Below are 8827 nucleotides of genomic sequence, written 5' to 3'. Positions count from 1 at the left end.
ACTGTGTCACGGTGCAGCCCATGCCCTACACACACACACACACACACACACACACACACTCACACTCTCACACTGATTAAGGACATTGCACACACCACACAGACTGTGGGTAGTGGGGCAGACAGGTCCTAGCATCGCTGACTGTTTTTCGAGACTTGGCCCTCGGGCAACTACACACTTTACACTTTACACAGTGTCCTTCACTGGCTGTAAACCTGTCAATTTGTATATTGCACTTAACCATTTATTTATGTCCACACAAAGGAGATGCATACAAGGACATAAATACAGTTACACTTATCATGGCATGTGTTTTCATGTTACAATAGGCACATGCCACTCAGCAAAAGTCTGTACTGTTTTTCTTTTACCGTTTTTCTTTTTAAATGTTTTGTTGACTACAACTTTTGTACTAAAACAAGCAAACAAATCCCAAATGTTCTCAAGGATTAAGAAAAATAAAAAAATCTCAATGTTAGAAAATAATTGATAAGTGATTCATAATGCAATTCTGGGAGAGCTAAAACATTTTGCGAGCCCCTCTTGATGCTTTTGCCTTAAGTGCCTCTTTCCCCTCCAAAATAAATCATGTAAGGTTTGCTGAATGATAAGCAGAAGTTTTTTCTTCTGGTGAATTCCACAGAGCACCACAGGGAGGTGGCATGCCAACTGAAGCAGCCTGTACTGAAGTTGCACCGCATCCGTAAGTACTGTTTTATTTACTGCTGGTGTAAACCTGTAGTCAAGTCGTACAGGGTAGCAATAGTGTTTTATTTACCATACCATACCACCTTTATTTATATAGCACATTTTAAAACAAAGTGCTTTACAGTAAAACATTAAAAAACACAACTTCATTGAAAAACCACAAACAACATGCACAGTGTCACATTAAACATCAAAACATCTCATACTGTGCTTGGAAATGCCAAGGAATAAAGGTAAGTCTTGAGGCATGACTTAAAGACCTGGAGGGTGGGGGCTTGTCTTATGTGCAGAGGCAGCTCATTCCAGAGCTTGGGAGCTGCCACTGCAAAAGCCCGGTTCCCTCTGAGCTTCAGCCTGGTTTTAGGCACCACCAGGAGAAGTTGGTCAGAGGACCTGAGCGTCCGTGTCGGAGCATAGGGTTTCAGCAGTTCAGATAAATAAATGGGTGCCAAACCACACTGAAAGACAAAGAGCAATACTTTGAAGTCAATCCTGTATCGCACAGGAAGCCAGTGGAGGGAGGCTAGTACAGGGCTGATGTGGTCTCGCTTACGTGTGCCTGTAAGTAACCTCGCAGCTGCGTTCTGGACTAGCTGTAATCGAGAGATAGAAACCTGGTTTACTCCAATATACAGGGCATTACAGTAGTCAAGGAGGGATGTCATAAAAGCATGAATTACAGTTTCAAACACAGAGCGGGATAGACAAGACTTAACCTTAGATAGCCTCCTAAGCTGGAAGAAGCTCTTTCTTACTACCTCATTTATCTGTTTGCCCATCTTTAGGTCAGAGTCGATTTTGAAACCTAGATTTAAATACAAGAATGCTCGGATCAAAATGGCACATACACTGTGATCTGTCCTTCATTCTGTATATTGCACTTTCCCTCCAAGCTTACATACTTAAAACACACATTTTAACCATTTATGTCCACACAAAGGAGATAAATACAGTTACACTAATCATGCCATGTGTTTTCATGTTACAATAGGCACATGCCACTCGGCATCTATCTATGGGTATACGACCAGTGGAATAGCGCGGCGACACGTTTTGATCTCGCCGCAAAGCGGGTGCCTTTTGGGCTATAGTTCCAAACATTGGAACTTCCGCATTCCATTGTTACAATGGGAGTCAACGCCACTCTCTTACTATAATTTACTCTGGGTATACCGTAGGTAACGGCGTCTCCGCCAATTATAACAGACACTACAATGCTTGGTCATAAAGGTTTATGTAGGCTAATCCATTTGTGCACAGTATGAGCACAGGGTGATATCTGTCTATACAAGTATATGTTATACCTTAGAATAGACTTATTTGACAGAACACGAGAGACACACACACACACACACACACAGCATGTCTAATTTCTCTCCAAAAGCCCTTGAATAAGAATAAGAATATAATTTAAGATTACTGTCATTATGATAATCTAGCACTTTATATATCGCACACATCATACCTGTGTGTGTGTGTGTGTGTGTGTGTGTGTGTGTGTGTGTGTGCGCAATATATATCCGCCTGGGTGACAGCAGATTACTGGGCGAGCGCTGGCGCTTTGGCGGGGGGGGGGGTCAGATCAACATATGGAATGAATTCTGTACTGGTCATACAATTTTATTTGGGGGGTGGCTGACAATCATAAGAACTGCTTAAAAACACCACATAATGCATTCCTATACATACTGTAGATATAAGAAAGCTAGATGGCTCACCCGTGCTCTGGCCAATGGCTACGTGGCGGCCATCTTACCGAGGGGCAGCATAACATTGTGTCTATGGGGCATGTACTTTTTTAATAACCATACCTTGCTCAATTTTCAACCGATTTTAAAAATTAAGCAGATAGGTAGACGGTGTGTATTAGTGATGGGAGATTAATCGGTCAACATATCGGTATTGGCCGATTGGCCTTAAACCAATATATCTGTAATCGGTATCTGTTTTAGCAGATATTTTATTTTATAATTATGTTGAAAAACACCTGAAAAAGCCTTTTGTGATGATGAAAACTGTAAATTATATCAGTGCTTTCTGGGGGAGCTTTCAAAAGAGTCAACATTTGAACATTCTTAAAGGGATTGTGACATTTAAAACACATTTTTGTAGATATTTTGTGTTCTTTGGCTTTTCTTGACATCAATTTCACCAAAAAAAAACCAAATTTGAACATTCAGTGTATTCTCCGCTGTCTGGACTTTTGTGAATAATTATGCAAATATGACTCGTGGTTTGGACGGCGGAGGCCTACGTAATGTAACGCTAAACCCCGCCCCCTCTCCTCTGCTCCCTGCTTACCAATTCTACTACCCGCCCCTCTCCTCTCCTCCACCTGATGCTCTCCTCTCTTCTTCCTCATTCTGACCGCGACTTTGTTTCAGTATAATAATAATAATGGCTTCTAGAGAAAAAGCAATCTGCTCCGTTGTCGGCTGTGTCAATCAACACAAGTCCTTGCACTTTCCACCAACTGGCCTAGATGAAGATTCACGCTCTAGGTGGATGCATTTTATTTTTGACGGTAACGTTCCAACCAAGTTGTCAAAGAAGCGACACATCATTTCACCCCAGAAAGTTTTTCAAATCTCGGACAAGTTCAGAGTGGATTTGCAACCAAACTTTTTATGAACCCAGGAGCAATACCAAGCATTCGTGTCCCAATCTCAACTATAAGTATTTATACTGCAATGATTTGTGTTAAATTGTTGTGCAGTACTATTTGAGTGGACTCACAATAAAAAATCAATCGCCTGCATTACTCCGAAGTGCTTCATGGTAGCCTACTTTTAATTTATAGTCAATCACTGCCACTACCCGCATTAGCTGTGTGTTTGACTATTATTAATCTTTGATTCGTGGCGTGCACAAGCTGTTGTAGATTGCATGTGCTCATTATTGTTCTTGTAATGCGATACAGTGGAATAGCAACGCAGCCAACGCTCGGGTGATATAATCCACGTTAAAAGTATGGCGAATAATGATAGGCTATAGTCATTGAGTATGATATCGATGACGATGACATTACACAAGTTTATGTCGACGTGGTCGTTGGGTGAGATATTGCAGGAGTTTCATAGGCGCGTTCGGAAATAGCGCACTGTGCAATGCAAACTAATAGGCGAGTGCGCTCCGGTGCGGTATTTCCGAACGTGCCTTATTTGTTTACCAACTGTTGCTCGTACGATGACGTTGAATAGAGAATACATGTTACAAAGGGAGTCTACCAACGCGCCTCAAGCCTAAAACGGCTGATCCGGTGCTTCACAGGTGCAGGGACATCAAAGTTGCAAAAGGAGAGGAGACTGGAGCAACACGGACATTTAGAGCCTTTTACGTTTCGACCTTGCGGACGGTCTTCATCAGAGTAAGACCGCAAGGTCGAAACGTTAGTCGTTTTGTATACTCAGCACCTTAATAAAAGGCTCTAAATGTCCGTGTTGCTCCAGTCTCCTCTCCTTTTGCAGCAGAGAATACATGTTGTTGTCCATCCCCTCGATCAGTACATACATGCAGTGATAGTCTTATTATAAATAACATTTTATATAAACTATAAACAAATAGTTATAAAAGTAGAAGAAGTTGCGTGCGTTGGCACTGGCAGCGTTGCTATGGCTGAGATGCTGTGAACTTGTAAAGGAGAAAAAAAAAGAACAGTCCCTTTCTCTGAGGGGGGCGGAGAGGTATGGAGGGCTTGAGGGGTGGGGGGGCGGAGCTGGGTAGTGATTGACAGGAAAGGGGGAATTACCGACATCTACAGGCTAAAATAATGTGTTTTTCTATGCCTTCTCAGGATGCATATTACATACACACAAAAACTCCTGGCAAGAAATACTGGAGTGGAGATTTCTGTTCAAACTTTTTAGACACGTTTGAAGGACCATGGCCAAGACTTTTAATGTTGTTAAAATTATGTTAAAAATAATGTCACGATCACTTTAAATAAAAATACTACATTCAAGCTGTTTATGTTGGGATATGGGCTAACATTTCAATAACTGTTCATTCCTAGTTTTGGAATAAAAAGGCATTGCTTTTTATCAAATTCAGTGTTTATAAGCTGGAATGGCCAAAATTATTATGTTTTTATACAGAATGAGATCATATTGATATCTCTTTGCGGCCATCGGCCAAAATGTCTCATCCTAGTGTGTCCATACACATCCTAGTGTGTATGCATGTTCATGACATTATTACTGTATAATGGATGTGCAAGCATAATTACTATTATTGATTTGTCAATTTCCCCTTCAGGTGCGCCTCCCCCTGCTTCCATTGGAATTCCTGACAGGGACGGTGGCCAAGGAAGAGATTATTAAAACTAATCTCAACTGTCGGGACCTTCTGGACGAGGCCAACTACTACCACCATCTCCTAAGCAACAAGGTGGTGCCTGACTTTGAGTATTCGGTCCGCACTACACCCAGGAAACACACTGCAGGTAGGACTCACAAGGTGGACTTTGGCTTTACTACATTTGATCATCATGTGACATTGATTGTGCTAACATTTTGTTATTTAGTTCCTGATGTAATAAAGTATTTTATTTTTCTTGAGACAAAAACACGTTGGGAGTTTGGGTTCGGCATAAAGGTTTTTACTACCTTTAAATTAAGCAGATAGGCATCCTGAATCATAGCCACGTTTACAACGTTTGTAATAAACCAACCCGTTTGTAAATCCGTCAAGATTTGAGGGAGTTATGACTTATTTTAGTTTGAGCTGTCATTGAACATAATTGTACTGTAGCCCCTCAGCAAGATGGCCGCCGGGTGAACTACGTCAGAGCCTTGAGCCATCTAGCCTTTATATATGTCTATGTTCCTTTGGACAACTGTGTGCAGCGCTCGCTCTGCACCAGAGCCTGTAGCTTTCAAACGGATTGTTGCGTAGGCCGGGATCAGGATCATTTTACCTAGGTTGGTGGAAAAACGCTCTGAATCCTGGCAGTCAATGTGTTTTAATAGTCTTTATTCCTGTCACATCAAAGTCGTCATTATTAAAGTCCTTATTGTATTCTTTCACGGTGCAGCAGAGCCTGTGGAAAACAACCCATCCATCCAGCTCCTGTCATCAGACTCTGACACTGACAGTGATGACTGGGAGGAGGCCAGGGAGAGACAAAGACTAATTCCCCTGTTTGATTTGTGACAAGAAATTCCGATTTAAAGGTAATCTGGAGACACACCAGGTCGTCCACACTGGAGAAAAACCTTTCCCCTGCCAAAGGTGTTTCTTTCCATTGTTACGCTGATGACAGCCAAATTTATTTGCCTCTAAAGCCTAACAATCCTGACTCTTTAAAACCACTCCTTGCTTGCCTCGAGGATGTAAAAGCATGGCTGGCTTTAAACTTCCTAAACTTCAATGACAGCAAAACTGAAGTTATGGTGTTTGGGCCCACACAAGCACATGTGTCCCCTCCTGGTGTTTTAGGCCCCCTTGAGCCCTTCTTGAAGCCTACTGCCACCAATCTAGGTTTCAAAATCGACTCTGACCTAAAGATGGACAAACAGATAAATGAGGTAGTAAGAAAGAAATTCCCCTCTGTCAGGTGAAAAGAAGCAGCTTGGACTCCTCATGCATAGAAGGAGGCATGAGGTCAGTCCGCTGCCCCCGCAGGTTGGCAAAGGAAGTGTAGCGCCCAGGATTACATTAGATAATTGGCACTGGGTGAAAAGAAAACTGGGTTACAAAATCGTGGGATAAAAAAATAAAAAAAAGAATAATAATAATCTTTGAATTGGTTTCAGTCTACTTAGTATTTCAATCTTATATTTAGTATTTAGCTTTTCTATAGTTTTTACGTGTCTTGCTGTCCGTTTGTTTCATATTCTGTTTCATATTGTCTGCTCGCCGTCATTGTAAATGAGGGTAACCTCAATGCCTTCCGAGCATACATAAAGGTTTAAAATATTTGTTGAGTTGCCACGTTACTTTTCCTTTGTGTATAAGGCGTATTACGTAATCTTCTTACATTGACAGCTAACAGAAAAGTCCCATCTGACTGTAATAATCAACATTAAACGTTTCAAAGTGTTGGAGTTTGGAAGCGTGGCCCAGCGTATCGCCTGTTTTGAAATTGTGCATAATGCAGGAGGCAGAAGGAGGTTGTGTAATTGAAAACGAGCGCTTCCAAACTCCCAACACTCCAAAAACATTATCACCTGCACAGAATGTAATGACAGAAAGTAGCTCATAACATGTCTAGTTTGTCTACGGTGGATTTCTATGAAACAAAATAATTCAAGCTTTCCGTACAGGTGCAATGTTGGCGAGTTTAACGTTGTTTTAATACAATCCGATATAGGACTTTTCTCTTTAGATGTATGTGGGCTGTCATTAGTTGGTGTTGCAACTTTAGATATAACATATTTAACCCATTCTGGGGCGGGAACCCCTTTTGGTGTTAGCATTATGTTATGCTTTAGCTATTGAAAAATAGCAGATCTACAAGCTCATAGCAACCTACCGGTATTTAAAAAATAATCTAGTGTTGCAAATTGCGACTACGGTATGTAGGACAGCTAGCCTGTAATATGGTTGGACAAAGGCAATAGGCCTACTACTAGGCTATACTTTCACCAGGGTTTGGCTTTTGTTTGATTTGGGACCACCTCCCCATCGCATAGTAGCCCAGGACCACCTCCCCATCGCATAGTAGCCCAGGACCACCTCCCCATCGCATAGTAGCCCAGGACCACCTCCCCATCGCATAGTAGCCCAGGACCACCTCCCCATCGCATAGTAGCCCAGGACCACCTCCCCATCGCATAGTAGCCCAGGACCACCTCCCCATCGCATAGTAGCCCAGGACCACCTCCCCATCGCATAGTAGCCCAGGACCACCTCCCCATCGCATAGTAGCCCAGGACCACCTCCCCATCGCATAGTAGCCCAGGACCACCTCCCCATCGCATAGTAGCCCAGGACCACCTCCCCATCGCATAGTAGCCCAGGACCACCTCCCCATCGCATAGTAGCCCAGGACCACCTCCCCATCGCATAGTAGCCCAGCTTTTAGTCAGTCATGGTAATAATAAACTAGGACTTTCACTTATAGTGATTCTTGCCTAGTTTACTAGTCGACTAGTTGTTTTAAAAAAAAATAATAATAATAATATATATATATATATATATAATTTGTACATTTAAAAACTACATTGGTGAGACTAACTATAATCTTGAGGCCTACAAAAACGGGGGTGGTGGGGGGGGACGATCAACTAGTTGAATTGTTCCCCATTCATATTTGTATTAATAGGTTCATAGATTTTATACTGCTATTGTTGTTTTGCCAGATTTGAGGACCCTTTACTTATTCAGTGACAGACATTGTCCAGTATATTATCTACACTCTACAGTATATGGTTAATGGGTTTATGATCCCCCACTCCTCAACTGTATGAGTCACTTCCTTATATATATATATATATATATATATGTCTAAGATGTGCCAAATTGGCAAGTGTAAATGTACTTGCAGAACTTGCAGGAAAGAACACCATGGACTTCTAATAAGCAATGCCATCTTAGCCCACTAGAGGCCACCGCTGCTCTACCTGCTGTAGAGCAGTAACGTGTTTGTGGACTGGAGGCACACTGCTGTGCTAAGAGCCACTCTACCCTCCATGCCCTCAGTACCCACTTACTTGACTAATTACCTCAAAAAAGTGAGCAACACCCACAATACGAGAGGGAGCGTGAACAATGATCTGGTGCCACACAACAAATATGGGTAAATAAACCTTCGACAGCACAGCTACTTTTAAAGCACTCCACACTTTATCCCTCCTCCTCCTCCTCCTCCGACTTACTTCGACCCCAACCTGTAGTGTACACAGATTCCATGCTTTTGAGACATTTACATTTTTGCTGTTGTTTTAGAATTATTGTTCATATCATGATTGTGTGTGTGTAAGTGCATAGGACCCGAATGGAAATGAGACCGCAAGCTCTTTCTTCGGTGTAATCCTTTTGGACCTAATGCTTGAGAGTACCGTGCTGTTTGCATTTATATACACTATCTTTTAGTGCATTGCTTCCCAACCTTTTTACACTGAAGTAGGAAAATATTTGGCTCTCCATGTACCACCATAATAAATAACATTTATGTCGT

Source organism: Protomyctophum bolini (genome assembly GCF_963924005.1).
Source record: "Protomyctophum bolini genome assembly, chromosome: 22".
Classification (NCBI taxonomy): Eukaryota; Metazoa; Chordata; class Actinopteri; order Myctophiformes; family Myctophidae; genus Protomyctophum; species Protomyctophum bolini.
This window is presented reverse-complemented; position numbering follows the sequence as displayed.